Source organism: Mus musculus, chromosome 13 (genome assembly GCF_000001635.26).
Source record: "Mus musculus strain C57BL/6J chromosome 13, GRCm38.p6 C57BL/6J".
In the NCBI taxonomy this organism is placed as follows: domain Eukaryota; kingdom Metazoa; phylum Chordata; class Mammalia; order Rodentia; family Muridae; genus Mus; species Mus musculus.
In genome coordinates, this window is record NC_000079.6 from 61,279,431 (window position 1) to 61,292,706 (window position 13,276).

General features: G+C 38.0%; 1 pseudogene across 1 annotated transcript; it reads right to left on the reverse strand.

Moving 5' to 3' along the window:
• Positions 1-1,949: 1,949 nt before the first annotated feature.
• Positions 1,950-9,420, reverse strand: Cts8-ps (cathepsin 8, pseudogene; annotated as a pseudogene). The gene is made up of 5 exons (NR_027871.2): positions 9,363-9,420; positions 8,128-8,331; positions 5,713-7,844; positions 5,116-5,210; positions 1,950-3,681 (listed from the first exon to the last, which is right to left on the reverse strand). The product of NR_027871.2 is annotated as a cathepsin 8, pseudogene (transcript).
• Positions 9,421-13,276: the final 3,856 nt, after the last annotated feature.

Consider the following 13,276-nt stretch of genomic DNA (forward strand, 5'->3'; position numbering starts at 1 on the left):
GTGGATTTGAGATAGTTGATTTAAAGAAATTTTCCATTAAAATATCCAGATATTGACATTACTATGAGGTAACTTGGTTTAACAAGCCAATACCACAATAACATTTTGATCTGGCAAAAGATGTCAATCTAGAGGTGAGAGCACCATTTTCCTGACCTCATCCTATGTATTCTCCATGTAATAAGGGTTACTAGAAACACTCATTATTCTCCAAAGTGAAATCACTGGGAAGATAAAATAAGAAAATTCTAGGATTATCATCCTTTACACATTCAGGATACATTCTAACACCTATACTAGATACTAGACTATAAAGTTGGTGCTAAGCTATATGTGTGTATATTTTTGAGTGCTCCACTATAGACATATATGAATATACACACTCAATGTGTGTGTACATGTGTGCAATAAATTTCCATACATATATACATATGGCAAAATTCAGTGCATCAGATAGGTAAATCCAAACACTAACAACAGAAACAATACAATATAACAGTGAATCCAGCATGTTTTATTACAAAGATGTGTTTTAGTGCTCTTGCATGTTGAGTCACTGAAGCTTCTAAAAGTGTATAAATAAAATAAAATTAATAAAAATATGAATAAAATATACAAATGAAGTTCCAGTTACTCTGCTGTCTTCAATAGAGTCACGGGGAAGATGGTGCATATGGTTGAGGTAAGGCAAAGGCAATTCACAGTGATAGTAGATACACATATTCTCATTTTAGAACACAGACACACTTATAAACAAAGATGGAAAATTTACTTTAAAAAAGGGTCACCCTCTTTCTCTAAGATCACCAACTGCACACAAATGCATGTCTTTATACTGAGTTACTTATGTAACTATAAAAGGTCACATACTAATTACCAGTAGCTCATTTCCTAAGCATGGGACCTCTCAAGATGTTTCCCATTCCCAATTAGCAAATCTATTGATGTCATCATTGTACATGTAATATAGTCTCATTGCAGACTTGATAATGTTTCATGAAATTTTCAAAAACATGCTTCCACCTCAGCAGCTCTACTGATGCTCCCAGCTAGGCTCTGTGATCAGCTCCTGGTGGGCTCACTTAGCTCCACCAACATCAGGCTGACTGTTTTTCTCAGGAGCTGCAATGGCTCCTCCAGCCCCTCATGACTGGCTTTGCCATGCCTTCAACAATTGCCTCAGCTACCCTTTTTTTCCTTCTGCCCAGCTTAGCCCTAAGGAAAACATTAGATTGTTTTATTATTTTAAAACTAGCCAAATAATTCAAGAGCTGGGTGAAGAATTACGTGTCCCAATCTTATCAACTAACAAACACCCTCCATTCTCCTTTGCCCCCATTTGTGGCAGAGGCTACAAACTTTAGGTGCCCCAAGACCTAAATGTCTTTTTGTCCCTTTTAAGTCCACCTTTTTTTTTCCTTTTGCTCAACAATTGGCTTCTGCCTCCTTTATTGACACAAACAAGAACCAATAAGGGAATCAACACCTCCCTCTACATCTCACCTTTTGAATCCAATAAAAATTTGAAAAAAAATACTCTTCTCTGAGATATTAAGTGAACATGACCATTACAATTAAGTAAATGACACAGCAGGAGGTACAAATGTCATTCAGTTCATCAATTTATCAATTTAGTTAAAGTACTCTACCATATTTCCTAACTGGAAGAATTATGATTCTATCCCTGGATTATGTTTAGAATTTTGGCCTGTTACATCACTTGAAAACCATGTCATCTACTCTATAAGCTCTCAATATACTCAATATCATAATACACTGGCTCCTAGTCTATTTGACCTTTCTTTCAGAATGTTCACTGACCCTTAGGTGCAGGAGTTATGAATGCTGAAAGAAAGAGAAGAAGCACTCCCAGGGTCAAATCCCTAATCAACTACAGAATATAAACTGATCAGTCCTGAGATCATGTGCACAGAAAGAACAAAAATGAATTCAGCATTCAGCAGGCTTTATTAAATATTCATGGATATGTATACAGATGTATACATAATGATAATCAACAAAGAAAAAGAAAGAATCAATGTGAGAGAAATGAGGGAGGAGGATATATGAGGAGCTAGAGGGAGGATATCTGGGAGGAGTTTGAGGAAGAAAAATAAAAGGGGTAAGGTAATTATATTTTAATTAAGACATATATTAAATAAAATGAATTTCATAAAATTTAAAAGCCACTACTTTTCAAAATGAAAGGAAAACAGACACTACGACTGAACTTAAACCTTTTTTCAAGATATTTTGTACAAACATTAAACAAAATCAAGTTAGTAAGGGAATCAAATACAAATTAATGAAGAGCTTCACTTACAGTAGCCATCATGTATTACTGGAGTAAACACATAACAGAATTCACATTACATCATGTTATGCAGTAAATCATGAGCTCTATCCATGCAGCAGAGGCTGGTCATGGTAAAAAGGAAGTGCCCCCACTTCACAGGCTGTCTCCACTCCAATCCTTCCCTGTTACCATCAGCACCTTACACTCTGGGGTAGACGGCATATGTAGCAATTCCACAGTGGTTGCTCCTGCCTCTGGCAATCTTTATGTAACCATTCATACCCCATTGCTAACCGTGACGGAAAGGAACCATGTTTCCCATTTATTAGAAAGAACACAGGAAAGTGCACTCATTACAATAACTCCACGTGTAACCACTGATCCAGAAGCCTCAATGATCAGAAAATGTAAAACAGACACCTCTGAGAAACCAATGTTATCTCAGAAAGGACTGTGCAAATCACAGCAATGAAAACTCAGGATATTTTTCCACCCACAGATGGCACAGAACCAACAATATGCCATCTTTTTTAAAATCAATGTCACAAATGTATTACTACTCAAGAAACCAGCGGCTAAATCTGAACAACTCACATACTATAACTTGTTTGCCCAGTCATAGTGTTCAAATGTTCAAGTGATGGTCACAAAAGAGAAGGGGCTGGAGTTCAAGTCCAAGAACCCACTTAAAGCCAGAATGGAGACTGGAGTTGGATCTGTGCCTAAGAACAGGGTTTTTTCCACAGAAAGCTTGTTCCTTTCCCAGTACCCAAGCCTCCTCTAACTACATTTTCAGATAATCTGATGTCCTCCTCACATCTCTATGGGCAACTGCTCACATGTAGAATGAAATTTCACATAAACACCCTCACATTAGCAAAAATAATAATTTTTAAAAGTGAGGATATCATTGCAACTTGCCTAAAGCCCCGTAAAGTGAAAACACACCTGGAGAAGCTGGCTAAACAGCTACACAAGATAGTAACCTCTAGGATCAGTGAAATATACTGCCTCCATGGGAGACAGCTAAGGCAAACAACTGCTCTCAACATTGGAAATACAAGCAAACACGTGCATGTGCGCACACACACACACACACACACACACACACACACACACACATGCAAATAGGCATAGGGTACACATACAGTTGATCGCAAAGAACAATGTTGTTGTTTAATGTATGTTGGAGAACATTTATGGGGAATCTTATCCCCATTATGACTCAAAGCAAAAAATTCATTCAAATACTTTTTGCAGCTTATACCTGTTCTTTATCAGTCAGTATTTCCTGCCATCTGATTCTCTTCCTTCATAGCCATAGCCAACTAACAGAACAGCATGGTTGACATTATTATTCCCATATTTTGGCTCATAATAAATACCTGGAAAATAAAATCATAGGTGTGAGAAGTACCAGAAACCTAATAATGACCACGGCCAATAAAAAATTAGTAAAGTATTTTCTAGTTAGACAAAAAAAAAAAAGTCCAGTATAAAAGAAAATGTCATCCAGACACCACTCCAGTTAGGGATCCATCCCATCTGCAGACACCAGACCCTGACTCTATTGCTGATGCCAAGAAGCTCTTGCTCACAGGAGCCTGGTATAGCTGTTTCCCGAAAGGTTCTACCAGAACCTGACCAATAGAGATGCAGATACTCACACACAGCTATCATAATGAGCCCTGTGACCCCAGTGGAAGAACTAGGGGAAAGACTGAAAGAGCTGAAGGGTTTGCAACCTCATAGGAAGAAAATCAGCTAACAAAATGACCCAGATCTCCCCAAGACTAAACCAGTAACAAAAGGGTATATATAAAGTGATCCATGGCTCCAGATACATATATAGAAGAGGATGGGTGTATCTTACATCAATGGGAAGGGAGGACACTGGTCCCATGGAAGCCTGATGCCCCAGTGTAGGGGAATGCTAGAGAGGTGAGGTGGGAGTGACTGAATGGATGAAGGAACACTCTTATACAAAAAAAGGATGGGGGAGGGGGGTCAAAGGGGATGGGATGGGGTTTTGTGTAGGGGTAACTAGAAAGGGGGATATCATTTGAAATGTAAACACATAAAAGGATTAATAAAAATAGAACCCATTGTTGAGAGGAATCCTGGTAACAGGTTTTCATCCAAAAGCAAAGAGATACAACAAATACAACTTTGTTAGTAAACACTGCCCTACATATATACAAATACTTTTCTCCTTGCATTTTTACTTAGAGAACCCCATTTCAAGAAAACATATTTGAATATAGAATTATGTAATTCAAGGCACTCTTTAGAATTTAGTTCCTGAAAGACAATCTTTCAATTACTTAAGATATATCATGTGGAGGAAAATTGTACAATTTAAGCATAATAATTATTATATACTATGAAGTACTCATATGCATGTGAATTATTTGTGTCCCAGTTGATTTCACTTTCTGGTATGATTTGGGGATATTAAGCTGCAAGGAGCTCACATGCATAGGAGCATATTATTACTATCTATATACTAGTTATTAGCATCAAATGTTATACACAGTAATGTGGTCCCTCAACCTAGCAACAGTCTCACAAGCATTCTTTCTTATGTCTACCAGAGTGGTTCTCAACCTTCCTAGTGATAGTTTAATATAGTTCCTCACGTTCTGATGGCTCGCAACCATGAAAATATTTTCTTTGTTACTTCATAACTGTAATTTTGCTACTGCTATGAATCATAATGTAAATATATAACATGCAGAATATCTGATATGCAACACCTGTGAAAGTATCATTTGATCCCCAATGGGGTTATGACCTACAGGTTGAGAACACATTCTTACCTTCCCTATAAAATGTGAAAGATTCATGTGAAGGATCAATGCCAACTGAGATGGGCCCTATAGTTGCTACAGCATGCATTAAGGCTTCCTCAGTCCTTGAGATAATAGAAAAGCCAGTGATTCTAGCGGCAGAACGTTCAGGGAGGTACCTGCAGTGTCCTTCCTTTAAAAGGTAAGAGAATCAGTTATCTCCATCCATCTGTAGGGAAGTGTGTGTCAAAATCACAACACTGCAATTTGTAGCTGAGTATTCCCAAGTCTGAGCTGTTATTGAACATCCCAGGAAGTGAAATCAACTGAGAGATTTAGAACAAATATCAGACCTCATGTATTCAAAGACAACTTTCTGTCCATAAGAATTTTCACAGGAAGAAACACCTATTATACGTGGAATGATTTCCATATTCTGTGTGTGCAAAGAAGCAGGAACAGCTACATGGGACCATTGCATCATAAGGGTGTGCACAGACTAATAATGAGACCTTGATAGTATACAGTGATCCTGCCTTCCAATGTGAGTTCAGAAGACTGGATTACTCTACAATTTTCTCTTGTTTGAGATGGCTGAAATGACAGTAGCATAGAAAACTCACTTACCCTTCCTTTGTATGGATAGGTTGACTCAGCCTCCAGACCTCCATTACGCCACACGTACTTTAAAGCACGGAATGTATGGCCCGAAGAACAGCCATGATTCCCTTCAGTTCTCGAACAGTCCACTAGGTTTTGTGCACTCAATGAGATTAGTCTGCCTGTTTTCCGAAATATCTGTCCTTCTATGGCACCAGCTGCAGAAAAGGCCCAACAAGAATTACATCTGCCCTCAGTAGAGAATAAAAGACAGTCACACACAAACAACTAGCAACCCCAAATCAGACAGCTGAATAGTATGTCAAAGAATGAACTGATTGCAGGTTGTTGGTGCCAAGGAAAGACATTTAATTTTTCTTGGGGACCTGGCTGCTTCCAGCTTGCTTGAACACCAATGAATTGCTACATACACATGCATGCACATGTATGAGCATGAACATATTGTCAGGACATAAAGTTGTCTGGTTGCTACTACCAAAAATAAATAAGACACAGAATATGGAGAGTGAGTGGAATATGGAGGCCACTAGGTATGAGTAGATAATGGTTGATGGACATGAACCATATACCTTGTACAAACAAATGAAACATTCAAAATAGGAACATAAGTTATTAAAAGTGAAGAATGGCTATTATAAGTAAAGATCCTATGAATATTGTTGAACAATTGTCTTTATGAGATATTTGAGGATATTTTGGGTATATGCCCAAGAGTAGTACATCTTGGTCTTGAGGTAAAAATATTCCCAGTTTTCTGAGAGAATGTCAAATTGATTTCCAAAGTGGTTGTACAAGTTTGCACTCCAATCAGTGGTGAAGTAGTATTCCTCTTGTTCCACAACCTCCCCACCATGTGTTATCTCTTGAAATTTTTGATCTTAGCCATTTTGATCGAAGCAAGAGGGAATGTCATAGTTGTTTGATTTGCATTTTCCTGATGACTTTGAACATTTAAGTGCTTCTCAGCATTTCTAGATTCATGTGTTGAGAATTCTAATTAGTTCTGTCTCTTATTTTGTAATTGGTTCATTTGTGTTGTTTGTGTCTAACTTCTTGAGTTATTTGTACATTTTAGATATTAACCCTTTGTCAGATGTAAAGTTAATAAAGATTCTTTCCCACTCTTTCAGCTACCGATTTGTTCTATTGACAATGTCACTTACCTTAAAAGCTTTGCAGTTTCCTGAGGTCCCATTTACTCCATAGGAAGATGAACTTGAATCGACTAACCTGTACTCTTGGGCTCTCAGAGATTGAACCACCAACTAAAGAATACAAAGACTGAACCAAGGCCTCCCCACTCATATAGAGCAGATGTGCTGCTTGACCTTCGTATGGGTTAAACAATTGTAACAGGCTATCTGAACAAGCTGTTTATGTATATGGATCATGTTCTACTGGCTGGGCTGCCTTGTCTGTCTTCAATTGGAAGAAAAAGCATTTAGCCTTGCAGAGACTCAAAGTATGGTAAGGAGGGATAGTCAAGGGGCCTCCACCTGCTCAGAAGTGAAGGGAAGAAGGAAGAAAAAAGAATTGTGGGGGAAGGTGACTGGGAAGGGAACAAAGTACTGAATGTAAAGTGAATAAGTTAAAAAAGAAGAATAATTAAATTGGAAAACAAAAAATCAAAAGCAAAAACAAAGTGAATAAGTAAAAGAAATAAAATTAAATTTTTAAAAAAGTAAATTATGTGTCATTCTACACTCAACACACACAGAGTTGTCAACGCTAATTTTTTCTCACCAGCGACTCAACAAGACAGTCATGTGATATGCTTATACCTATTCTTCACAGAAGTCACATAGCCTCTTCTTCTCCAATCTACAAATTTGGGGAGATAACCAAAAATAGACTGGCAGATGCCTTTCTTCTTCCTAAGATTCTGGACTGGAATATCAGTCAGCATTTTCCTGAATTCCTCTCTGGTCTTCAAGAAAAACAAGAATCATTAGAAAGTAAAAGATTTCACACAAAATATTGGAAAACGTAGGTGATGCAGTCTGTCTCAAACTCACCATGTCACCAAAGCCATTGACCTGCATAGTGAAGTTATTCTTTCCCTGATCATATTCAATATTATGCTGTTTGACAAGTTTCATATTTTCTTCCTAAACTTCTCTCTTATGTCCTTCTTCCTCCTGGAAATAACCATAATGTGTGACATTTCTTTATAATAAAACTTGCCCACAAGCTGGCAAGGAGGACTCACTGCCAGAGGTCATAAGACAGGTCTCAGGATACTGCAGAAAAAGCCATTCTTCACATATCTAAGAATAGAATTTCTCACCATCCTGTATTCTTGGATCATGACTTTGGACAATTGCTTAATAAAAGGTAGTCTCTATGACCTCTGTTGTACTATAAATACCAATAAGTACCATTCTCCCTGAGGTCTGGCTGAATAGTGTTCATACTACTAACCATGCTGTAGTTTTTGTTAAATTTTCTCTTCCACTCCTGACAATCAGAATCCAAACTGGGATCAGTTGATTGAGTAACTTCAGCCACTCCCAAGCACAGAATGGCCAGCAAGACAGCAGGACCCATGCCTCAAGTACCTAGATGATAAGGAAGGGAAATAAAGATGGCCAACTGCAGCCCTTCCAAAATGTCTTTCACTCCATTCTGAAAAATAAAGACATGTGTGTTGGATAAAATTACTTGAAGTACATTTTTCAAATATCTGCCCACCAATTTTGACAATTGATAAATATGTACTTGAGGTTAAAGATTCCATGAATAATTGCTCTACCAAAATGCACAGTATATACATTGAATTCTAGGATTGGAAACAGCCAGTGCAGTCTGTGTATTGCAAACTTAAATTACCAAAAGATGTCCATGAACTTCAAAATTGAAATGTTAGACAGTCAGGGATGTAGGACATGTGTTTGCATGAACTTATGTGACATCTGATTATAAGAACAATGTGACCAGGAGAGCCGTGGCTAAATGATTTTCATATTCCTACCTAATAGTTGATATGTGTGATTGGGAGTGGGTGGGTTGGGAAGCAGGGCAAGGGGGGGGGAGGAGGGGACTTTTGGGATAGTATTTGAATTGTAAATGAAGAAAATATCTAATAAAAAATTCCCATATTGAATAAAAAATTTCTAGGCTCCTGGCCTTTGAAAATATGACAACAATCAGTACTATTCCTCTTGTTTCATCTTTGTGAAAACAGTTCATAATTACTACTTCAGTGATAAAATGGTCACAAGGAAAAGCCACTGGATATCAGTGGGATACAAAAGATAGCCACACACAGGATTCAATTCATGACTTAATGTATATCAAATGACACTCATTATAAGGCCTAAGGAGAGCTATGTCATCTGCTATACTTTCTCACATGTCAATGAAGAATTGTAGTTTACCCAGTGTCAATGTGCAAAGAGATAGAAAAAAAAATACTTGAGGCACAAGTGACCAACTATTGCCCTCTCTGCAAAAAGACTCAGATTTTGTACTTAATGGGAACAATGTCGAGTTAAGGGTCTGTTTTTACCCTTAGTTTTTCTACATTCTTCCACCACCAAAGAGTACTACAGATAATGAGAAAATAGCCTCATTCCTGGGGAGTTTACATATTCTCCCCAACAGTTTTCTTATCCAGTGTCACTTCCTGGTTTGTCTTAGAAGAGGTAGGACCTTACCGGGAAGACTTCTAATGTCTTTATGCACTTCACAAACTCAGATCTTCAGATGTGGCTGAGAACCCAGGATCTGACCCTGCTGTATTTCACTTGAGTTTTAAATACAGTTTCAGACCAGGAAGTCAGACTTGTTCTTCTTTTGATTTGTTCTGCTGATGACTGGATTAGGCCTCTAGGCTATGGAACACATAATAAAATCAGATCCCATATGTGCCAGATGCCCTAGACCTCCGGGGGTGGGGCAAAGTATACACATGAAGGGACCCATGTCTCCAGCTGCATATGTAGCAGAGGATGCTCTTGTCTGGTATCAAATGGTGGGGAGGCCATTGGTCCTGTGAAGGCTTGAAGCCCCAGTGTAGGGGAATGCTAGTGCAATGGGGCTGGAGTGAGCATGTGAGTGGGGGAGTGCCCTTGTGGAGGCAGGGGAGAGAACGTAGGATGAGGGGTTTTCTGAGAAGAAACTGGGAAGGGGGTAACATATGAAGTGTAAATAGACAAAATAACCAATGAAAAATTTAAAAATGAAAGTTGTTTTAATGTGCAAGCTAACATCCTTATAAATGCAAAGAGTTATTATTTCTACCATCATAATTTTTAGCACTTTGATCCTTATCACTAAACTACTTCCACTGAAATGACCGTCTGTCTTCCTGGAATTTCCAAACACTTTTTTATCAATGTTGAAAACAACTTCTGTTTAAATGGACTTAAGGACCCATTAGTATGAGGAAATTAATGTTTGGTATTGTAAATCTAGCTAGCTACTTGAGACTGGAGAGGTCCGAGACTTTACTTTTATTGTACTCCTCAAAGTAACCTCAAGAAATAGAGCCTACATATGTGGCTGAAAATCCCCACACAATACTCCTCATTGTTTATCAGGCTTTGGGTCACTGAGATTTCAGTTTCTAACAAACAAACAAAAAATGTGCATAAATATTCTGTATTCATTTCTATCTGGTACATGAAGAACATGTAAAAGATAGAAAGCAGTAAAGAGAGATTAAGCTGATGACAGCTGAGGAAAATTACCTTGTTTTGGCTTCAGTGACAACATGAAATATTTATTACTAACAGCAATCAAATCATCATCATTACTGAGGTCCTTATGAAACTCAAAAATCTCCATGACTTATTCTCTAGGTTCTTCCTGATCAACCCATACCTTTAGAGACATGGCCATCATTCACTGTTCTGAAAATAAATGATTCTAGAGAGTTCACTTTTTGGTTAAGAATGGGCCTTCCTCACTTATAGTGAAGTTTGTTTAAGAAACCCTGAGACTTGCCTATCATTTTTACATCAACTCCATGTGTTTTCTTGTGTTTCAGAGCAAATGACCATTGCAAGACTAATGGTGAGCACTGGTGAACTATTTTTTTAAGTATTTTCTTCATTTACATTTCCAATGCTATCCCAAAAGTCCCCCATGCCCACCCCCACTCCCCTACCCACCCACTCCCGCTTCTTGGCCCTGGCTTTCCCCTGTACTGAGGCATATAAAGTTTTCAAGACCAATGGACCTCTCTTTCCACTGATGGCTGACTAGGCCATCTTCTGATACATATGCAGCTAGAAGTTTTATTGAATGGAAATGCTTATCTTGTGATATTTTTAAACAATTTTATTAGATACTTCTTCATTTTCATTTCAAATGCTATCCCAAAAGTCCCCTATACCCTCCCCCACCCCCCACCCCCACACTGCTCCCCAACTCTCCAACTCCCACTTCCTGGCCCTGGTGTTGTGAAAGCTACAACCCACAGTTCTGTTTCTTATTTACATGAAGGACTATAAAGTACTACCTTACCTGTAGCCCTTTGACTTCCTTATATTATGTGAAGCAAGTATTGTATCATTCACAAAGTGCTATGACAAAGGTAATTAGTAAGGGCCATGAGAATGATCCTGACAGATGTTTCCAGAGCACTTAGGAGTTAGGAGCAACAATTAAGCAACATGACCTTCCCAAAGAGATAATGCTTTTCCTCTTCAGCAGGTGATTCAGCAACATTAGTCATTACTTCTGGACAGAACCCTCTAGCATCTGTAAACACAGATCTTTAGAACTCAGTGACCTATTTCCTGATCTTTACTGGAGTAAAGGAAGTTCCTGTAGAAGGAACTTCCTTTACTCGAGGTAGAGTAACCAGATCTACTAAGTCTTGCAACCAAACAAAAAGAAATTGTATTATTCTCAGACAACAAAAGAAAAGAAAATAGTTAACAGAAGTTTTAATACCTCATTGGTTCCGACATGAGATCTGACCAGGAAATACAAGGTAGAAAGTGAGAATATAAATCAATAAACCAACCAATATGGTCAAAGATAACTGTAGCAGCTTAAATGCCATGCAATACATAGGTATGGAATCGGAAGTCATTAGAGTAAGTTGGAATAAAAAAGTGACTTCCTACTTACAAATGTGTATCATGATTAATCAAACAATTAATTATTCATTGCAAAGCCACATTATGAAGAATAGAACCCATGATTCATTCTTTCTAGCACAATCAGAAAACAAATGCAGCAACTGGGAGTTGACAAAAGGCCAACCAGATCCTCACAGGGCCCAAATATAACTTAAACAAAGCCTACAAAAAGGTAAATTACCAGTTAAAAAATAATAAAACTTGAGACACTGACATTGTTTTAAATATCAAAAAGGAAAGCATAAGTAAATGGATTTACTGATACAGAACAGAAGAGCTACATAAAACAGTGAAAGGATTCATTTTGGGAGAATTTTATTATTTTTACACTGATAGTCATAAGGGGGATTACTATGAAGTTCTCTTTCTTTGTTAGGTCTTTGAATGACTTAGGTATCAGCACAACTATGGCTTCATAGAACAACTTAGGTAGTGTTCCTTCTGTATATATTTTGTGGAATAATTTTTAAAACTATTGGTATTAGGTCTTCTTTGAAGATCTGATAGAATTCTGCACTGAAACCATCTGGTCCTGGGATTTTTTTGGGGGGGGAGGAGGAGGTGGGAGAATTTTAATGACTACTTCTATTTCTTTGGGGGTTATGGGACTGTTTTGATGGTTTATCTGATCCTGATTTAACTTTGGTATTGGGTATCTGTCTAGAAAAATCATCCATTCCATCTAGATTTTCCAGTTTTGTTGAGTACTATTGCTTTTGTAGTAGGATCTAATGATTTTTTTTAAAAAAATTCTTCAGTTTCTGTTGTTATGTCTCCCTTTTCATGTCTGATTTTGTTAATTTGGATACTGTCTCTGTGTCCTCTAGTTAGTTTAACTAAGAGTTTATCTATCTTGTTGATTTTCTCAAAGAACCAGCTCCTAGTTTCCCATTGGACTGAGCACAGGGACACCAATGAAAAAGTTATGGTAATGACTGAAGGACCTGAAGGGGATTGTAACCTCATAAGAAGAACAACAATATCAACTAACTGGACAACCCGGAACTCCCAGTGTCTAAACTCCCAACCAAAGAGTACACATGGAAGGACTCAAGCTGCATATGTCAAAGAGGAATGCCTAATATGGCATCAATGGAGGCTAAATGCCCAGCATAGGGTGATGTTAAGGCAGTGAGGATGAAGAGGATGGGTAAATGGGTAGCACCCCCTTAGAGGCAGGGAAAGGGGTTATGCAATCGGGGGGGGGGGGTTTACAGAGCTCAAAAAGGCTGAAGACAAGAAAGTGCTTATTCCATAGTCAAAGGTTTAAAAGACAGGGCTGTTATTTCAACATTCAGCCTATATAAAACCCCAGTCAGTTTTCAGTGTTAGGGATGACCCTAACAAGTGCAAGTGAGTCTGGGGATCCCTACGATTGCATTGGTCCCACTCTATCATTTCTAATCACCATATCTTCTATACATACTTCCCGAGATATGAGCTATTACTGTTTTAGATTTTGTAGATACTTTGTTTTC